Consider the following 8,643-nt stretch of genomic DNA (forward strand, 5'->3'; position numbering starts at 1 on the left):
CGACAAGCCACGTCACCTCGTCGACGAGTCCAAGAAGGGAGTTCGTCGACGAACACCTAACCCTCATCGACGAGTTTCATGCCCCGAAAAAAACCCCTCAGTAAACTCTCATTGATGAGGCACGTGTCCACGTCGACAAGCCCAAGAAGACTGTTCGTCGACGAGCGTGGTCCCCTTTAAAAATTTCCTTTTCCTCTCATTTCTTTATTATTTAATTCCCATAATTATTCGAGTTACTTGTAGTGACCCAGAGAAATTATAATCTTTAAATAATAAAAGAGGGAGAAAAGGAAATAAAAAGGGGGTACAGCAGGCCTTCGTCGACGAACGCTTCACGTTCGTCAATGACACAACATATTGGGCTCGTTGACAAGGGTGCTCTTCGTCGACAAGAAAATATCAAGAGGGAGTTTTGGGTGATTCTGAATTTCATTGACGAGGAGAGAGTTCATCGACAAGTTGGCTTCATGACCTCATCGACAAGGTGGCGTGACTCGTCGACGAAGGCCAATGTATAAATAGGTTTAACCCTCATTTTATGGCTGAAAACCTGCGGGAATGTCTCTTTCTCTCTCCTCATTTTGTTTTCCCTAACTTCTCTCTAAGATTTAGGGCCGTTTTTTTGCCGGTTTGATGATTTGAAACCACCACGACACTCTTGGGAAGTTCTCTGCATATCTGTTGGAGTGGATCGTCGGGTGGGTTGAGTTTGGAAATTCATCCCAAATTTAGGATAAGACTTTCTACTCAATATTTGACTTCTTGAAAGTCGTAGAAAGCGTAGTACGCGTAGACATACTGAAGTTTAATTCTGGAAAATGTCATTTTGAGGGTGTTGAATGAGAAACCCTGCAGGTGCAGGACTGTTTTTCTTAGGGGCTTTTCAGGAATCAGGTAAGGGGATAAACTAAGCTAGTTGTTTTATGAAAATTATAAGTAGAATTGTATAGCATTTGATTTTAGGAAAATATATGTATATAAATATATATATGAATATTAGTTGGGAAATACTGCTGAAAATGATAATATGTTCTAGATATATATATAATACCCATTTTGTGTGGCATGAGTAGATTTTATGATAAATTACCGTTTTCTGGGAACATGATAATATTATGGATTTTTATAATGGAAAATTGGCGTACGGGCCGAGGGTTTTATATGTTTTGCCAGCGAACGGGCCGAGCTATGTGTATGATTTTTCAGCGTACGGGCCGAGCTATGGTTATGATTTGCCGGCGTACGGGCCGAGCTATGGTTAAAATATGAAATTCCGGCATACGGGCCGATGATTTTCTTGATGTATATATGCAAAATGATGTGATGATATTGATTTGGCAATTAATAGTATGAAATATCCATGTATCACAGTTTGATTATATGCTATATGTTATCAGAACCTGATTGGCTTGGTCTAAGCTAGCACTTGTACGGTACTGCTACTATGTGTTCGTGATCATTACAATATTGTATTAATGCTGCTGTATAAAGTAGCATGAGGACGGATAGTCGATGTGATTTTAAGAAGTGTAAGCTCCCCTAGTGTACGGACCAGGTTTGGCAGACCCATTGGACTTACAGACAATACTTTTGACTTGGCAGTGGTCGGCCAACCATTGTTAGGTCCCACCTTCGGACCACACAACTCAGTCATGTGGGGGTAATACATGACAATAGCCAACTAACCTACTAGGATTGTTTTCGTATTATTACTATATGGGATGATTTATGCTATGAAAATCTAGTATGTTCTGCTATGTTATATTTATACATGTTGTTCCCAGAAATGATATAGACATATTTACTTGATATGCTTATATATGCTTTTATGTATAACACGGACAAACTTATGTTGCCACACACTAGAATTAGTTTATTTCCCTTACTGAGAGGTTTCTCACTCCGTATTGCATGAAATTTTCAGGAGCCCCTGATAGGAGAGCGGATAAAGCTTTGTTGGGATAGATTCAGCTAATCTACCCTTTTTGAAGGGCAAGTATTTTGTTAAGGCCATATGGTTTTGGTGAGAAGTGGCTCTAGAATTCTTTTTGGGATGTATATATAAACTCAATGGATGTAGTAACTCTGGTACTAAAATGAATGGTGATTATGGTTATGATATTAGGATTTTATGTTTCTTGCTGTTTAGGTTTCTGTATCGTGTTTCTAGTACGTCCTTGGTACCCACGGGTTCGGGTTGATTATGACCTACTAAATTTGATATGTTGATATTGTATTTTATTATTTAAAAGGACAAAAAAATATGTGAAAATTAAGCAGGTCGTTACAGTTTGGTATCAGAGCCTAGGTTGCTAGGTTCTATAGACTTTAGAATGCAGCGAAAACGATACTAGAGTATAGGAAAATGATTTGAGGATTTGTTCTACAGTCTAGAAGCAAGATTTCTGTGGTGGTTTCTATGTTTTTCCTGGGGTGACAATTTCAGGAAAACCATGATAAACTATTGTCGGGTTATGTTCCTAGAATGTAGAACTGGGGTTAGAAATAAGCTGAGAGTGTTGAGATAGGAGGCTAAGTTTAGTGGGTAAATTATAAGGATAGGATTATTGAGTTGCGTTTGTTGTTTTTTAGGATGGATCCAAGAGGAGATAGTGCCCATGCGAGTGGCAATGATGGGGCAGGGCCCTCAGGTGTAGGCGGGACAGACTCTAACACAGTATTACGTAGCGTGCCTCAACAGGTTATGGCTGAGATCGCTAGGAGCTCTAAGGAGCAGGGTGGTCCATCTGCAGGCTATGGATGCACTATCAAGAAGTTTACGCAGATGAATCCTCTGACATTTTCAGGAGGGGTTGATCCTGCAATTGCTGAGAATTGGATGCAGGAGATCGAGAAAGTCTTGGCCATGTTGCAGTGTACGAAGGAACAGAGGGTCCTCTTCGCCACCTATAAACTGACAGGGGAGGCTGAGAGGTGGTGGACTACTGTGAGACTTCTACAGCAGTAGAGGACTACGCCGATAGCCATGACTTGGGATTGGTTTAAAGAATTATTCGTAGATAGATATTTCCCATCTACTGTTAGGGAGGCTAAAGTGGAAGTGTTCCTGAGTCTAAAGCTGTGATAACCCAAAAATATATATATGATTAAAGCACAATAATAATAAAATAATAAAATGGTCATTAAGTTAATATCAATACAGAAGTGTTTTTTTGTAGGATCCTTGATTCCATGTTTGATGCCTAAGAAAGACCTTGTCTAAGCGAGTGCTCAAAGACCATTGCAGCTTAGTCGCTCCCTGGAGGTCGGCCTGATCAAAATGGAATTTCATAGAATAAACAGGATAGACACTGTTGGTACACGTAAATAAGTATATATACATAAAATAGTGTTTTGACAGACATAATTTGTAAAAATACATAATAAGATGATAATAATATAGGTATTATATGTGGGGCCCACAAGATTATGTGGGGTCCACATGAGTCATGGAGCCACAAGACACTGTTTATATACGTAAATAAGTGCATAACATAATATTTTGACTGATATAATTTGTAGAAATATATGATAAAATAATAATAATATAGGTATCCTATGCGGGACCCACAAGACTGTGTGGGGCCCACATGAGTCCCAAAGCCATATAAAGGTTTACACGAGTCTCAAAGCTATGTAGGATGCATAAAATCGTGTAAGAGTTATTCGAGTTACGTAGGATCCATTCAGGTCTCGAAGTTGTGTGGGGCCCACAAGACCATGTGGGGCCCATATGAGTTTTCAAAATTCAAATTTAATTCTCGTTCAAAAATAAATAATAAAATAAATAAATACTAAAAATAGTTTAAAAGTAAAAACAATAATAATAATAATGATTAAGAAAAATAATAAAATAATTAATTAACTAATTGACTAATTAATTAGGTAAGTGATTAATTAAAAATTTATTTAATGGGAATGGTGGCAAGCACTCCCGCATGGCGTCCATCCCCATCCCATACTCAACCCATACCTTGCCCATCCCTTGCCCATTCTTTAATTTTTAAAAAATTATAATTTCACCAATCTCCCCACACTTTTATAAATTCCATTTCTTCCCCAAAATTTTCCTATAAATAGGGAGCTCTCAACCTTCATTTTTCACAATAATTTTCGAAGGAAGAGAAGAATTAGTGAGTGAAAGAAATTGTAGTGGAGAGAGAATTTTTGAATAAGTTCTCAATCACCCACTCTTTCCGATCTCATTTCTTAGAGATACTTACAGTATTCGTAAGGAAGAAGGTAAGTAAATTTTGATTATGTTAGTTTTTTTTTTTATTTAAAATTCATACCCGAGTTTATTTTATAAGTAAATTTCAATTATGTTAATTAGTTCCACAAAATTTCCATGAGTTTATTTTTGCACGTATTTAATTATACCAGTTCTATCTTTAATATACTTGCATCTATTTTTGGGTTAAGAAATGTTCTAATCCCCTCGGGTAAATTTTCAGCATTTATTTCTATTCAAAAATAAAATTATATATATTTTTAACACAAAAATTGTGTGGCATGAGTTTATTTTTACGTTACATTTTTTTATGAAAATATGAGTAAAGATGAGATTTTCATGATATTATTTTAAATTGCATAAATTATAATAAGATGATTTTAAAACCCCTTATGGCAACGAAAGTTCAAAGTTACAGATGCTCGATACCGCAGCTTAAAGTTTATACGGATCAGAGTGCACCCACACTGTTTACAGAGTGGTTATTTATGTTAGTGAATTTCTTCTGAGTGCACACCTGGTTCCAGATCAGGACTTAATAAGGAAAATTTCACTTAAAGTTTACGTACGTTGATTTAGTTTGGTCGGCCAGCTAGCTAAGTCCAGTCTTCGGACCGTACAACCCAGTCATGAGGGTAAACATGACTTACGGCAAACAGGCCGAAAGGTGGTTTTTTATAATATATGTTTATACATATTTAATTACGTGTACAAAGTTACTGATGATTTGAAGGAAAAGTGTAAGTTTACGTGAAAAGGATCATTCTAGTGCTTAAATGACGATCTAAAGAAAACGTATAAGGAAAAGTATATGTATATTTATCATTAAATATTTATACAGTTTTAAAGTTAAAAGTTTAATTTAACAGTTATAGTATATGATTATAAAATTTTACTGTTATAGTTTATGATAAAATTTTTATGCAGAAATTTTTAAATTTATATTTATTCTAGAGACAGTTTTGAAGTTATAATATTAAATATTGTTTTACGAAATTTTTTTTAAAAAAAACTCATTTTGGCCACACACTAATAATAATCTTATTTACTTACTGAGCGTCGTCTCACTCCAATAATATTTTTATTTCAGATAACTCTGAAGAGCATGTTGGAAATCAGGCTTAGCAAGCATACGGGTGGAGATAGAAAAATAAAGATTGTTTAGAAATATTAGTATGATGCCAGATATTTATGCTTATGTAATTTTTCTTCTTTTGAAATAAATGATTGTAATATGGATAATTAGTGCTCTGGTTTAATAATAATTGAGTTTATTTTGCTTCCGTTGTAAATTAATAGTAAAAAGTTAATATCCCAACCCCCTCGGGGTTGGGGTGTTACAAAAACAGGGACAGTTATCAGTCTAGCAGTATGCAGCGCATTTTATTGAGCTCTCTCATTTCGCTCCATATATTGTCCTTGATGAGGTTAAGAAAGTGAGACAGTTTGAAAGAGGCTTGAGGCGAAGCATATTTAAGCATGTGGTAGTGCTACGGATCTAGGATTTTGCTGAGTTATTCGATAGAGCAGCCTTGGCAGAGGTTGGTGAGCATCTAGATGCAGAGGAGCAGGGATAGAAGAAAAGATCTGCATCTTCGGGCTACCAGAAGGGTCCTAGACAGAATGAGTGGAGGAGAGGAAACCATGGTAGAGGAAGGAGGCAAGAGACTGGAGGTCGTGAGGTACAAGCAGTGCAGGGTCCTCCAGTCTGCCAGACTTGTGGGAGGAGACACTGGGGAGAGTGTTGAGTAGGTGGAGTTGTCTGCTACCGCTGTGGTAGGTAAGGTCATATGGTGTGAGATTGCCCTACACCACCAGATGCAACTCCTGCTCCCAGACCATACAGGGGAGGTTATCAAGTGCCACGAAGGGGCCAACAGAGGAATATGACTCTAGCTATAGTGTTCGCTTTGACGCCGAATGACGCTAAGACACCTAGTGACGTGGTGACAAGTATGGTTATTATGCTTTCTTTTAAAGTTATTGCATTATTTGATTCAGGAGCTACATACTTGTTTGTATCTACGGGGTGTGTTAAAATGTGTGGGGCAGCAACACAGTTGTTAGATACTGAACTGTTGGTATCTACACCGACTGGGTCAGCAGTGAGATGTAGTAGAGTGCTCAAGGGTTATTTAGTTGATATTCAGGGAAAAATCTTGTCTTCCGATTTAATAGTGCTGGATATGCACGGGTTCGATGTGATCTTCGACATGTATTGGCTAGCAGCTAATTTTGCCAGCATAGAGTGCCATTCATGAGAAATGATATTTAGACCTCCAGGAGGAGCTGAATTCAAGTTCGTAGGATTGCGAGTGCAATCCCTGCCTCAGCTAGTTTCAGCTATCCAGGCCAAAAGATTACTGCTAAGTGGTTGTCAGGGGCTTGTGGCAATTGTAAAGGAGATGTCAAAGAATGAATTGAAACTTTCTAGCACTCTTGTAGTAAAAGAGTTTACAGATGTTTTTCCAGATGAGTTACCAGGTTTGCCATCTGATTGTGAGGTAGATTTTCTTATTGATCTACTTCTAGGTACATCACTGATTTCCAAAGTATCTTACCAAATGGCCCCAGAAGAATTAGTAGAATTGAAGGATCAATTGCAAGATCTACTTAATAAAGGCTTCATATGACCCAGTGTATTTCCATGGGGAGCTCTAGTTCTATTTGTAAAAAAGAAAGATGGGTCTATGAGGATGTATATAAATTATAAGGAGACTAATAAAGTGACAATCAAGAACAAATATCCTCTACCCCTAATAGATGATTTATATGACCAGCTCCAGGGTACATGGGTATATTCGAAGATTGACCTCAGATCTGGCTATCATCAGGTAAAAGTGAAAGCAGAAGACGTCTCGAAGACGACCTTTTGGACCAGATATGGGCATTACGAGTTTCTTGTTATGCCATTTGGTCTGACGAATGCTCATGCTATATTTATGGATTTGATGAATAGGATTTTTCACCCATATTTAGATTAGTTTGTCGTTGTTTTTATTGATAATGTACTGGTCTATTCGAGGAGCTATAAGGAGCATGAGACACACTTGAGGCAAGTTTTGTAGATGTTCAGAGAGAAGAAGTTGTACGCCATATTCAATAAATGTGACTTTTGGCTTGAGAAGGTTGTGTTTTTGGGGCATGTTATATCTGGAGATGGCATTTCCATAGATCCTAGTAAAATTGAGGCGGTTGTGAATTAGGCTAAACCGAGGAATGTCCAGGAGATCAGGAGTTTCTTGGGGCTAGCTAGGTATTACCGTCGCTTTGTTGAGGGATTCTCAGCATTATCAGGACCTCTGACACGATTGATGAGGAAAAATGTTAGATTTGAGTGGGACAATAGCTGTGAGTAGAGTTTCTAGGAATTGAAGCAGAGGCTAGTCACAACACCAGTATTGATCATCCCGTCAGGGGGTAAGGGTTATGTCATTTACAGTGACATGTCCTTGAAAGGATTTGGCTGTGTGTTGATGCCGCATGGTAGGGTGGTGGCGTATGCTTCTAGACGATTGAAAGAATATGAAAAGAACTATCCTACCCAGGATCTTGAATTGGCTGCAGTTGTACACGCATTGAAGATTTGGAGGCATTACCTGTATGGCGAGCAGTGTGAGATTTTTTCTGACCACAAGAGTTTGAAGTACTATTTCACGCAGAAGGAATTGAATATGAGGTAGAGAAGGTGGTTAGATCTAATTAAGGATTTCGATTGTACCATCAATTATCACCCGAGGAAAGCAAACATGGTAGCTGATGTGTTGAGCAGGAAATCTAGGGAATCAGTGTTGGCGGTTATGGAGATCCAGTATCCGATCATGATGGATCTGGAGAGATGCGGTATTGAGTTGGTCGAGAGTGGTTCTCAGGCTCGTATTGCTAGTTTAGTGGTACAGCCTACTCTACAAGAGAGGATTACAGTTGCCTAGAGAGAAGACCCAGAATTAACAGAGGTGATGGATAAAGTGCAGAGTGGTTAGGGGGAGGAATTCAGTGTTGCAGAGGACAAAACTTTGCAGTTCCGTTCCAGATTATGCGTTTTTTCCAATACTGAGATCAGGAAAACTATTTTAAAGGAGGCTCACAGATCTTTGTACACAGTTCATCCGGGTAGTACAAAAATGTATAGGGATCTATGAGAGTCATACTGGTGAAGTGGTATAAAGAAAGAAATTGTTGAGTTTGTAGCCCAGTGTTTGACGTGCCAGCAGGTAAAAGCTAAGCACTAGAGGCCAGTAGGGCAGTTATAGCCGTTATTTATCCCAGAATGGAAGTGGAATCATATATCTATGGATTTTGTGTCAGGACTGCCGACAGCGTTGCACTTCCAGAATGCCATCCGGGTGATTGTTGACCGTTTGACTAAGACCGCCCATTTCTTACCTATCACGATCAGCTACTCCCTCAAT

Source organism: Malania oleifera, chromosome 1 (assembly GCF_029873635.1).
Source record: "Malania oleifera isolate guangnan ecotype guangnan chromosome 1, ASM2987363v1, whole genome shotgun sequence".
NCBI classification, from domain to species: domain Eukaryota; kingdom Viridiplantae; phylum Streptophyta; class Magnoliopsida; order Santalales; family Ximeniaceae; genus Malania; species Malania oleifera.